Source organism: Crocodylus porosus, unplaced genomic scaffold (genome assembly GCF_001723895.1).
Source record: "Crocodylus porosus isolate Cpor-Errol unplaced genomic scaffold, CroPor_comp1, whole genome shotgun sequence".
NCBI classification, from domain to species: Eukaryota; Metazoa; Chordata; order Crocodylia; family Crocodylidae; genus Crocodylus; species Crocodylus porosus.
Genome location: NW_017728918.1, coordinates 108,826,070 through 108,838,627, shown reverse-complemented (window position 1 = coordinate 108,838,627; position 12,558 = coordinate 108,826,070). Strand labels below are relative to the sequence as shown.

The following is a 12,558-nucleotide window of genomic DNA, read 5'->3' as shown; positions in this document are numbered from 1 at the left end:
TACAATACATTAAACAGCTCTTAGTACCACAAGGCCCAGGTCTTGTTCAGGATGTCTGAGCAAAATCCTAATGTAATTATTCAATACTAATAATCTATATATTTCCACCTTATTTCAGATTATGCTTAATATAGTGGCATTTGAGCCAGGGACTGAGAGCTAGAGCCCAAGCCATTGTAGCTTGAAATACACTTCAAGTTGAAATTGTGACAGACTTAAAACCTCTAATCCTATTGTTGCCAGAGAGTCTTTGGCTAAAATGAGGCCACTCATGGACATCCACTAAGAGAAACTTCTGGACAAGAGGACATGAATCTATGTCTATACAGTTTAAACATAGCGTAACTACTCTTAAGGCTTCTGCTGAAGAGCATGGCTCTACCTCTCAGAAATGAGAGGGTAAATGTGCTCCAAGAGCAGTCATAGCTGCTCCCTAGATCTCTGTTTCCAACAGGCAGGGGACATCACTAATGTCTACACCGCCGTGTTCTGGGTTTGGCACACATGAGCAGCATCGGATGGACAGGTCATGGTAGGCTTGAGAGCACCAGAGACCTGGCCTAGACATACTCTGAAGAAGGATGCCAATGGCAACTGGGATAGAAGCAGCTAATCTGTGCATGTTCAGCAGCTACACTGCATATGCCCAACCTTACTACTCCAGCAGATGTACCAGGAAGGAATAACCCTACACCTGCTGAATTTTCTGCTTGGCATTGTCATAGAGATTACAAGCCCTTTGCAACATAACCCAGTTTGAGAATTTGGCTTAACTGTTTATTCCTGAATATTTCCAAATATGAGCACCAAGTGCTAATTTAAAATTACATATAGGTTTCAGTTCAACCATAAACACATTTTAAGTTAAGTAATAATATTGATATAGAGGTCACTTTAATAATAGTACAGGTGGTAGATTTTTTATCTGATCAAAAATCTTTTTTAAAGGAAATTTCAGTAGAAAATGTCCTCTTGTGATTAAATATTAAGTGTTTATGACAAAATAAAATTTCTTTGATAGTTAGATATTTGTTTAGTTCGTTAAAAAACAAAGACAACATTTGTCAATATCAAAACATGTTTTATTTTTTTCCATTAAAAAAATCAGGGTCTCCTCCAGTGAAAAATAATAACAGCTACTTTTTAATATGGGTAAGTGTACCTACAACGGTCAAATTCAGGGCTTCAAAGTTTGACTTAATTTTGACTTTAAAATAGTAAAAAGTTTATCAAGCAGTTCCAATGCCTTATTAAATCCAGGGTCATCAAAATATATCACTATATCACTATGCAACAGTGTAATTGAATGGGGTTGAGAACACTGCACAGGAAATGATTTTCCCATTCTGTTGCAATATCTCAGTATGTACAGGGGTATACATGAAAGTCTTCTTGGTTGAGGTCCAAACTAACATTATTCAGTAGAGATTAAAATCCTCATGTTCAGAAAATCACTTAATTTGTTTTCATTAGAACAGCTAGAAAGTATCCTCTTGTAGAACAAAACCTCATTCTCTTCAGCAGCCAGTCTAGGCCTTCTGTGCTTGGCAAGCATGATGATACAGTTTGCTGATTTGTATCAGCCTCATTTGTTTCCTTCAGGAAGGGATAGTAGATAATTTGGCTGGATCAAGTTTAAATGAAGTTACTGAGCACATGTGATGAAATAGATGCAAAGTAGTTAGGGTTCCTGTCCCTGCTCTAATGGTTGCTGATGCATTTAAAATTAAACAGCCATTGGATAAACAGAAATGGAACCCAGGTGATGCCAGAACTGGTAGATGAGAGATTCATGCTCACTTCTGCTCCCTCTCTCTCTGGCCTAATGAATTGTTCCTTCTTTTCTACTTCATGGGACAGCTTCAAAAGCAGGGTTTGGCAAGTGTCTTTCTTCTCAACCACAGCCTAGCTTCTAGCCTGGCGATCAAATTACTCTCTCGGGAAGTGGAAGATATGGGTTTGAATTTCCCCAAGGAGAAAACTGAGTTCAGCTTTCTCATATTCTGGATGAGTGCTCTAGCTAGTGGGCTGATATTACAAAGGTAGACACTTTTCGATTGAAATGAGTTAGATACACAACCCTAGGAGAATTCCCTGAAGGAGGTAGGCATTTCCCTGCAGCTTTAAGCAAGAGGCTTAGGGTGTGGTGATCAAGATATAATCCTCTTGCAATTGCATCTTGTTTGTTATGCTAAGTATTCCTCAGTTTCCCACCCTGGATGCTGTGAATCCCATTTAAAATTTCCCCTTCTCCCTGTGCATTGCATAACAAGCCTAGGTGTCTATCTCAAGACCATAAATTCCACTTTGAGAGTCTCTGAAAGTGATCTAAGTGATACAGTGTCATGATGCCCCTGTTTCTTTATGGATCAAACTCCTAGTTTCTTGTTCCAGAAATTCAGTGGTTTATGCTTATACTGGTTTTGGACAACCAGTCCATGCCTTCTACCGTCCTTTTCCCTAGCAAACCTACTCAGTGAGTCTCCCTCTGTGTACTTATTCCAACGGGATGGAGACATTTAGCAATATAAATAATGAAACAAAGGAAAAAGGGCACTTTCTTTGGTCTGTGTTTTGTTTTGCTCCAGGAAGTGAAGAGACACTAGTCCAGACAGCAGAAATGACAGGTCATGGTGTGGGTATTTCCTACGAGACAGGAAGCTGTATCAATCTTTATATGGAACGCTGGCTGGCCACTGATTTCCACTTGGTCCTTTGTACTTTTTTGCATTGTTTGCAGTAGAAGCTTGGAATGGCTGTTACAGTTGGAAAGACAATGCACTGTGAAAGAAACTATTTGTACAGCTTTGCATTTAGCGTCAGGTATCATAATGAAACCAAGTTATGAAGAGCCATGTGATGAAGACTTGAGGGCTAGGAACAGAAGTTACACATGAACTGGTTTAAGTGATCAAAAACTGGTTTAAACCTCTAACAGAACAAATGTTAAGTGCACATAAATCAGTTTCAAAATGTCTGAAACTGATTTAAGATAAACCTAGCTGAATGTAGTATCAGACTTAACTGATTTGGGTCAAACCAGTTTATGGAACTTCTGTCCTAGACCCCTTCCTAGTTTAAGTTAAACCAGAGTCCCCCAGCATCCCAGAATGCTTTTCAGCTCTGGACTGGGCTGCACTATCTGCTCCAAAGAGCAGGGATGCCTCGTCCCTCTGTTCTCTAGCTGAAGCAGGAGCGAGGGCATGGCCAGGCCCCAGCCTGGCATGTCCCCTGAGGTGAAGGGGCAGGGAGGGGGTTATTTCCCATTCCCTCACCTCTCCTACCAGGTCACCAGGCTGGGGTCTGCTTGGTTATGGCAGAGCACCCCCATCAGGCATTCTTCCTCTCCCCCCTGTAAATGGTGAGGGGTTATAGCCAGCTCAGTTGGCAGCCTGAAGCAAATCAGGGGAGGGGGATTTAATCCCTCCTCCATCCCCTTTCCCACCAGCATGGACCCCAGCTGGGGTCTGCCTGGCTGGGGTTCATGTTCATGGGATAGAGGAGGGAGTGGGGCTCAGGCTGTCAATGGGGCTGGCCACAACCCCCCCCCCCCACTCAAACAGCAAGGAGTTGGGGAAATGCTTGAGGTCCTGGGAGGACCTGGGTGGAGAGAGGAAGGAGCGGGGATTAACCCCACTCCCTGCCCCCTTTGTCTTAGGGGGCCATGGTGGACTGATGTCTGGCCATGCTCCTCCCTCCTGCCAAAAAAAAAGCCTGCTTCCTCCCTCCTACTCCAGGCACACCCTGGCTGGGGTCCCTGCAGGCTAGGGTGGGGGTTTAAGCCCCTCCCCAATCATACTGCTGGGGGGCCTGGATATGCTCCCCAACTGTCAGCTCAGCTGCCCTCCACCTGGCCACTGAGGAAGGGAAGGGAGAGCTCTCTTTAGTGCCCCCGGCTTCTGGCCTGAGCCACTACAGGCAGGTGCCTGCATTTTCAGAATCAAAAGTGAATGTTTATTCACTTGCAAATCAGTTCAATCTATGCAGGTTAAACTAACCTGCAAAGATTGAATCAGTTCAGGCTCAGGGTTTTTGAATGTTTACACTTACCAAGTGCTCTAAATCCCAGGAATATAGATCGTATATGTGAAAGTTTTAGAGACTTCTGAGGATATTGCAGTAGTTTTCAATATTCTCTTTTGAAGGAATAATACTGTTTTAATCAGAAATTGCTACCGTTTCAATAAATTAATTGGAAGCGAATTCACCACCAGTATAGACTAAAGCAAATTGAAGGCCCCTCTAATTTGCGCTAATTGGTTATAGCCACTGGTATCTGGACATTGTCCGCAGCATGACTAGGACTTCTAGAGGAATGTTTGACATGTAGCAGCTTCCTGCTCACTGATGGCTTCCCAGATGCAGGTATAGTCCTCAGTAAGACGGTCTGCCTGCTTTTGAAACCCATTGTGTTGCATGTCACTTGTTGGGTTGTCATTTTTTGTAGCAGTCCTTTGTTGTAGCAACACTGTGTTAATCTTCTGTGTAACTCTGTGGTGTCAAGGGTGGCCATAATTAAGATGTGGCATGGGATCCTAAAAATTAATATCTAGTATTGCATATGGGACAAAATGTAATGAAAATATCATTTGTTAAACTAGTAAAGATAAAACTTGTCAGCTACTATAAGGAAATTCCAAAATCAAAGCACTTTTTGTTAAAATTGCAGCTCATGAAATTATCAAAATAAATGGGAGTGGTTAATGAAATCATGACATCCATAAGGTAAACTATTTCAAAATCAAAGTCACAGTGTGGCAGGTGGAAAGTTGAGATGTTTTGTTGCTTGCATTGGAAAGAACACAATCATCAAGGGAAAAGAGGCCTAATTAAGAGATGGGGATTTATATACCACTGAGATCCAGTACAAAATGGAACAGATGCTCTTTTCAGAGTTAGGGGCAGAAAATGGGAGGAGTGGGAGGATGGGTTATATGAGGAAACTGGCAGCCACAGGAGTTATGGTAGTTCCTTTTAGATAAACAGCCAAATGTGCAAATACTTATCAAAGCGTGTTTCCAAACTGAGGAACATACTTTCCTACAAGATACTCTTTTTTTTTTGACGCATCGTGATTTCAGCCAAGCTGAAAATATTGCAGGAATAGCTTTTCTCATGCTGCTTCCATTTCTAACTAAGTCTAAGTAGGTTTTAACAAGGAAGGAATAAAGGGTGCAAAGGCTGTTCAGTGAATTTTGGATCTTAAAGTACATATGATTCAAGTCAGACTTACCAAGTAGGGCTAGTCAGAAAATCATTAAAATGTTTCAGGTATATTTTGAAACATTTTGTTTCTTTTTAAAAAAATAATTTGTATTGTTCAAACATTTTAACATGCATTATAGCCAATCAAAGAAAATCGGTATTTTTTCCCAGAATATTTCAGAGCAAAAATCAAATTTTCTTGAGATCATTTTTAATAACTCATTTAAAAAGTAAATTTTCAGTACATCATATGATTTCAGCTTTACAAAAGCAGGCCATCCCTGTATCTGTTTTGCCTTTTGCAGATTTCAAGGGGGTTAAAAATGCTTTTGAGTGGGAGAAAATCTGAAAGAATATGCATGCTACCCACAGGCACACACCTATTATGCAGTCCTGGTTCTTATTGCTACATAGAGCAACTTGGTTACTTTTTGAAAGCTTGAAGCACTAACATATTAGACTACCTTGCATGCATTATTTTCAGCAGATCAAGTTACTCTGCCTGGTCCTGGGGTTCAGGTTGTAGCTGTGTTGGTCTAAGGACATAGGCAGACAAGGTTCTTTGGGTAAATCTGATATCTAAAGAAGCCAGAGGGGGTGGTATGCATGCAAGAAAATTACTGGCTTTCTCACACGCATACCAGCTTCTTGACTATTCATTCCATCCAGGAAGAGCACACACTGACTGCAGATACTTCCTCAGCCTGACAAAGGGTATTTAAACCTGAAAGCTTGCAAATAATTTTCCAACTATTTTAGTTGGTCTAATAAAACATATCAGATTTACCCAACGATCCTTGTCTACCTGATCCTGATTCTTGACTGCCATGTATATTTCGTGCAAAGCTTGTTTAAAGTGGCTGGTTACACAACTTTACAGCTGGTTTGTATTGAAAGAGCTCTACAAAGTAGTTGGAGGGCACTGACTGTAAATATTGATTGCTGGATACATTCCACACATATGCTATTCACATTTAAATAGGATATATACTTAAAAATAAGACTCAAATCCATAGAAATTTAATGACTTTAAATTAAAAGTTATGATAGTGCTACATATTTAATCTCTGTGGGCCCTATGGGTGCATCTACATGTGTAATTAGTGCACATGAATAAAGTCTGGGGCTTGTTGCTCTGGAGCATTTTGCTCCTGGCCACGCTATTTGAATGTGCACCTGGTGGCAATTAACTTTATTTATACGTAGCACATGGAGCCCAGTTAGAGCAGCCCCAGCTGGTAGGGGGCCCTGGGAGTCAGCTAGCAAGCAGCCCCCACACTGAAGGACTCTCATGCTCCAGCCAGCTGGGTCAACATCTGCCCGTGTGCTGCGGCACATGAAAAAACTCCGCAGCAAGGTACTACTTATAAATCCCCTGCTGCAGAGTTTATTATTTTCTCGTGCCCTAATGGGGCAGTCCTGTAGATGCTGAGATGTTTACTGTGGAGTTAATTAGTCAGCTCCACAGTAAATGTCTTGTGTAGACATGCCCATAGTTATAGGGACTGACCCAAAGTTCACAGGGTTTCGGAACAAAATAATAGCTTACAACTTAGTCTAAATTTTACCCTTAAAGAGTAAGGTATCATGTTTCTTGTTTGTTTCTTCCTCTTTCCTCCACCTTTATAGTGTTTCGTATTCAGTAAATAGTTGATAATGTTTTTTTTCAAGAATATATATCAGGTTTTCTATTCTCCTCCAGTATGCTTCTCCAATTATGGTTGATGTAGTTTCCTGCGATCTGTTAACCACGCAAAGTCACTGCTTCCTTTGAGGTTACCTACCCTCAACATACCCTGATGTGACTAAAATCAAACTGTTGGCCTCATTTTGCAAATAAAAGGAACTTTGGGTGCTTTCCCATGAGTATTAGTTTATCAGTCAATGTTTGTAAAGCCCTTTGAATATGAGAAACACTACCGCCAATCTTTATTTTTATTAAAAGGTTTTTTTTCTCCCTAGAGGAATTGCATATATGAATCAAACGTATGTGTTTGCAAACATTCACAACATTGTTGCAGTGCATGGCAGCACACTGGTTGTGCCTGCCACCTTAAGACCATCAGGCAGGCGGTGGAGTAGCTGGCAGGTAGGTTCAGGCGCAATAAGGTAGTCACCTAATTGGCCTTACTGAAGGAGGGCCACCTGATTGGAGGAGGGCTAGGCAGACAGAGTATAAACCCAGACTTCTCAGTTACACCTGGGGAACTGAAGGAGTAATTACGCAGCCTGAATACTGCAGATTATGGAACACCTGGAAGTTCAGGATAGGAATAATGGGGATGAAGGATGTTCCTTTTGGTCCTGGGTAAGACCTGAATCTGCACCTTGCTGGGGTTGGTTGGTGTGGTGGGGCTGCTCTGGTGGAGCAGCCCCCAGGAAATGCCACACCTGCACTTCCTCAATGAAAGATTGGGGGGGGGGCAGAAAGCATCAGCCCCCACTGCCTTGTGGGTCACCCTGTAGAGGGGAAAGGCTTGGGGTCAAGGTCCACTGGGAGGGACTTGAGGCCTACAGAACATGAAGTGTGGCCTGGGGAGGGGGTGAAGTGAGCGTGTGTGGCCCAGGGAGGGGGTAGAGTGTGGCCTGAGGAGGGGCCAAGGAGTAGTCCAGTGCGGGGTTGAGGCCCACTGAGTGGGGCCTTAAGGCCTGAGTGGGCCAAAGGATGAGTGTGGCTCAGAAAGGGGCTGGAAGAATAGTATGTAGAATTGGCTGCTATCTGTGAGGGACATGGTATAGGGGTGGCTCAGAGCTATGTGATAGGCCCAGTACACCAGAGCCGCAAAGGGGGCAGCCTCCTGCATTATACACATTCATTTTACATAGAGGCATGGCAGAAGAGTGCAGGGGCAGTCTGCTCTAAAACAGGGGAATCTATCTCTTCTAGGGCCTGGGGATTGTTACACAATGCTTTTATCTTTATTTTCATCAGCTAATATGGATTGTTGCTTTGAGGAAAGTAATTTTTTTTCTCCTGTAACCAATCCAGGAATTTTCCTCAACCCCTTTTTTCTAACAAAGGATAGTTTTGTAACTGTGACCACTGCTCCCTTTGTTGGAAAAAAAATAATCAAAGTAAGAATAAATACCGTTCCTTTTTCACCATCACATGATGAAAGACAGATACAGAGATTTCTTGTTAAAAGATTCATGATCCCATGCTCGATGTCAGTCAGTTGCAAAAGACTTTATGAAATATTAAAGAAAATGTCAAAATCAGTGATTTGGGGAAAGAGCATGTGAAGTAGATGGCAAAATCTCTTTCACGATGTGAATCAATTAGTTCCTCAAGGAAGTAGCTTTCCAGTGATTAACTGCTTGCCTTGCAGTAACAGTTAGGAATGTCTATTTAAATGCAGACCCTGTGAATGCAATACCCACATATCTTTCAACAGATGCAGTCTGATCCAAAGTACAGAAGGGTGTCAAATGAGTAAAGAGAAGTGATGTGTTTATCCAGTAACCATGAAGGGCCAAAGTCAACTCATTGAAGCCATTGGTTACATAAAAAATTAAATGGGCCTGGAGAGCTTGTTTGTGCTATTGTATCACACCACTGCTACTTGTACCTATGTAACTGAATCTATGCAAAATACAAATGGTCTACTTGCATTAGTCATCCTGTTTCAGGTGCTGTACTGTCCTTACAGCTACACAACACATGCCTTTCAAATATTGTCCTGGGAGTTGAAGGTTATTCTTTTTCATAACTTTTAACTATGAAGTCTGTGGAGCATGTACATAATGCCTATGGTATATAAAATCTGATTGCAACAGTTTGGCAATGATGTAATTGTGGGGAGCGGGAGAAGGGCAGGGAAGGGAAGAAAGCATGGAATCAGCCCCTGTGCTGACTTAAGATGCCAGAAGGGCATCCTCCACTGTGCCACCTTGCTGTAGGAGCCAGGCAGGAGCACCTCTATGCTGTCCAGCAACCCTTCTTTCCCTCCCTCTTTCCCTACTCTCTGCTGCAGTGTTCTCCCAAAGGCACAAGATGTGGTACTTAAACTTCTGCACTTCAGGGTCTGATTTGTTCCAATGGATACTTTGGATGACTCTGCCCTGTCTAAGAATGCACATGTTGTCTAGCATGCATTACCATAGCAGAGGGTCATTAGCTCCTACCCCACCTATTGCCAAAACTACTTTGGGAATGGAGACCTAGGGTTTTCCACAGCGAAAGCCAGCAACTTTGAGTAACAGTGTTCATGGTGGGGGGTAAACACCTGATACTTTTATTACTGTTCTTTCAATCTGTTGTATAATGTTATGTTATGTTTGCTTTCCTGCTTTCCTGGTTTCTTTTCTTGTTTTTCTGAGTTGTAATTTTGCTGAGCAACTGCATTTCTGAAGATGAGATGAAACAGGACACTCCATCAGATGAATCAACTTCTGCTCCTACTTCTCTTCATGAAGGGGGAAAGCCACAGGCCATGTGCATATGGTTAGTAGAGCTGCAGGTGGCGGGTTGCTGGGTGAGGGTTTTGTGGCATTTAATTTCACATGTTCAGCACTGTGTTGTTTCTAATTAAATGAAATGGGAAAAGAAAAGTAAAACGGAGAACAGCTCTTGGAAAAACGTGACTCAATAAGAAACCCTGGAGCTTGTTTTTAATTCTGTGTTTTGATCTTTCCTATTTCTACAGCTACCTATCCTCTTTCTACAGGAGATGAGAAAAGCCCATTGCAATCAATGGGAGTTACCCATATTTGATGATGAAAAAACAGAGTCCAAGCAAGTACTCAGTTTCACTTCAGTTCTTGCTCCAGCTTTTTCTTTATAGCAGCTGAAGAAGATATTTTGCTGCCAAGAAAAATCTCTGCTTTATAAGTAAGAGGTTTCCTTTCGGACACCAGGTAACCTGATCTTTTCATAACAGAGTTGGACTAAACTTTAACTGCAGTATTATAGATTCTTCCCTGGCTACATTTACATCTGTCCATGCACAGCTACATTATTAACAATTATTAATATTTTCATAGCACCTTCCATCTTTGAAAGAGGACTTTACTAACTTAACAAACTGATTTTATGGAATAGCAACATCATGATAAGTAAAACTCATTTTCCTTTATAAACATATCACAGTGCATATCTCCTGACTATGTGGAAATCAAAACAATAGGGATATAAAGTTATGAAGTATTATATTTCATTTTTGTCAGTAGAGTAGGTAGTACAGTTCCCTCTGTCATTCTGGCTTAATGTCAGTAAGGGTGAATATACATTGTCTAAAAAATGTATAGCAGAATTAGAGTAACAGAAGTAACAGCTATAAATCAGCAGCTGTTTTAATGAAGAGGGAATAAAATATTTTGAAGTGTAACATAGCTATTTAATTTTTAATTTTTTTTAATAAAATGAAACCACATTCCAAGCTCTATTTCTGTTTTCTTGTTATTCCCACTGGCAGTCTTTTGGTATGAATAATTCAACATTCTTAGTGGCCTATGCCAAGTATAACCCCCAAACTCAAAACTTACAAAACTCAATTTAAAGTTTCTCACCTTAAGCAATACATTTAATGAATTATATATTTTCCTCTAATATGCATTTTTGAATGGATTGCAAATAGCCCAGGCACTATCCCTTGATACTATTAATTTTAACATTAAAGCAAGAGAAAAGCTGAATATGTTATAAATATTCCTTTAGCCAAAAGCCATAGTGCCTATCCTCTGAAAATTTGGACATCCAGAAAAGCCATTATAGGCTCCTGCAATCATCACTAGTTACCACTTCATGAAGAACATGAGAGGGAAACATCAGACTAAATGCATAATGATCTCTTTGTATAATTTTCCAAAGATATAGTGTATTCTGAATTTAACTGAGAATAGTATGGAAAAAGAAATAATAAACTAATGAGGTATGTGGCTTTTGGTATAGGGAACAAGAGGTTTCAAATGAGAAATGGACTTGGGTTGCACGTTTTAAATCTGATTCTGATTTCAAATATTCTGAAGTTCAGTGGAATTTGGAGATAGGGTTTTGGTTTTATCCAATATAGAGGTATGGGCTAGCTTTGAATTGAGGACCCCATTCAGATCTTAAAACACCAATGACCAGGTGTTTTCACATTGAAGGTTTAGAATCAGTCTATAACTTGAGAAATACAATACAATCTAGTGCAATTGTAGCCAAGAAAAGGGACTATGACATTTGAAGGCTGGATGATCATAGCCTTTCCTCAGTGGCAGAGATATTCCTGCTTGCCCAGACTCGACTGCATCTCTAGTGCACTGGGGAAAACAGTAGTTACTCTTCTGATTCTCCTTCCAGTGAGCAAATGTGAGACTGAGAGGAGTTTTGGTTCTGCCCTTCAAGTGTAGCTACCTGGATGCTTCTTTCCTCCCAAGCCAATGAGTACTGAGGCAGAATTATGCCTTCCACAGCGCAGATTGTAAAGTTATAATGTAGCCCTTGGTGTCTGTGATACAAACTTCGATTAAATGTTCCAACTTCTTGTTTTCCAGTCCTGGAAAACCAAACCTGGAAAAATTTAGGAACTGTATTTGGTCATCTCTTCCACTTTCATCTTCTCCTTCTGGAACAGAATGATCAGAAAACCTATTTCTGAGTAGTCAGAAAATCTGTTAGTGCCTGTGTTAGTAACAGGTCATTGTTAGGTGAATTGGCTAATTTCAATTAGGTTGATAGGTGGAAGCATGAAACTGGCTTACCACACAGATCCTTTGTCTCAGTGGCTTGTTTAATTTCTTTATGTTTGCACTTTGGGCCCCAAAGGGAAGCATTATACTTTACCCTGCTGTTAAATTAAGTTTAAAGATATAAAATGACTTTATACATCCTGTCTTCTGTTTGCAAAATGGCTGTTTTACATTTTTAAATGCAGTCAGCTGTGTGGTTTCAGGGTAGAAATAGTTTGCGTTGCTTAAGTGAATTCACAGAATCATATTATCATAGAAGTAGGGTCGGAAGGGACCTTGTAGATCTGCAAGTCCGACCCCAGGAGAAAAACTGGGCTCAATTGACTCCAGTCAGGTAGGCATCAAGTCTCTTCTTAAAGAGCCCCAGGGTAGAAGCCAGCACCACTTCCCTTGGAAGTTGGTTCCAGATCCTAGCCGCTCTAACTATGAAGTAGTTCTTACGGATGTCTAATCTAAACCTCCTCTCCAACAACTTATGGCCGTTATTCCTTGTTATGCCAAGGGGTGCTAGGGGAAACAAAGTCTCTCCCAAACCCTTCTGGTCCCCCCTAGTCAGTTTATAGATGGTCACCAGGTCGCCCCTCAGCCTTCTCTTGTGAAGGCTGAACAGGTTCAGGTCTCATTGTAGGATCTGCCCTGTTGTCCCCGGATCATGTGGGTGGCCCTCCTCTGGACCCTCTC

General features: G+C 41.2%; 1 long non-coding RNA gene across 1 annotated transcript in view; it reads right to left on the bottom strand.

Moving 5' to 3' along the window:
* Positions 1-8,660: 8,660 nt before the first annotated feature.
* Positions 8,661-12,558, bottom strand: part of LOC109312040 — a 12,319-nt gene continuing 8,421 nt past the window's right edge. The window contains exon 2 of the long non-coding RNA XR_002101693.1: positions 8,661-9,729. This is a non-coding gene — a long non-coding RNA (uncharacterized LOC109312040). The remainder of the gene's footprint in view (positions 9,730-12,558) is intronic.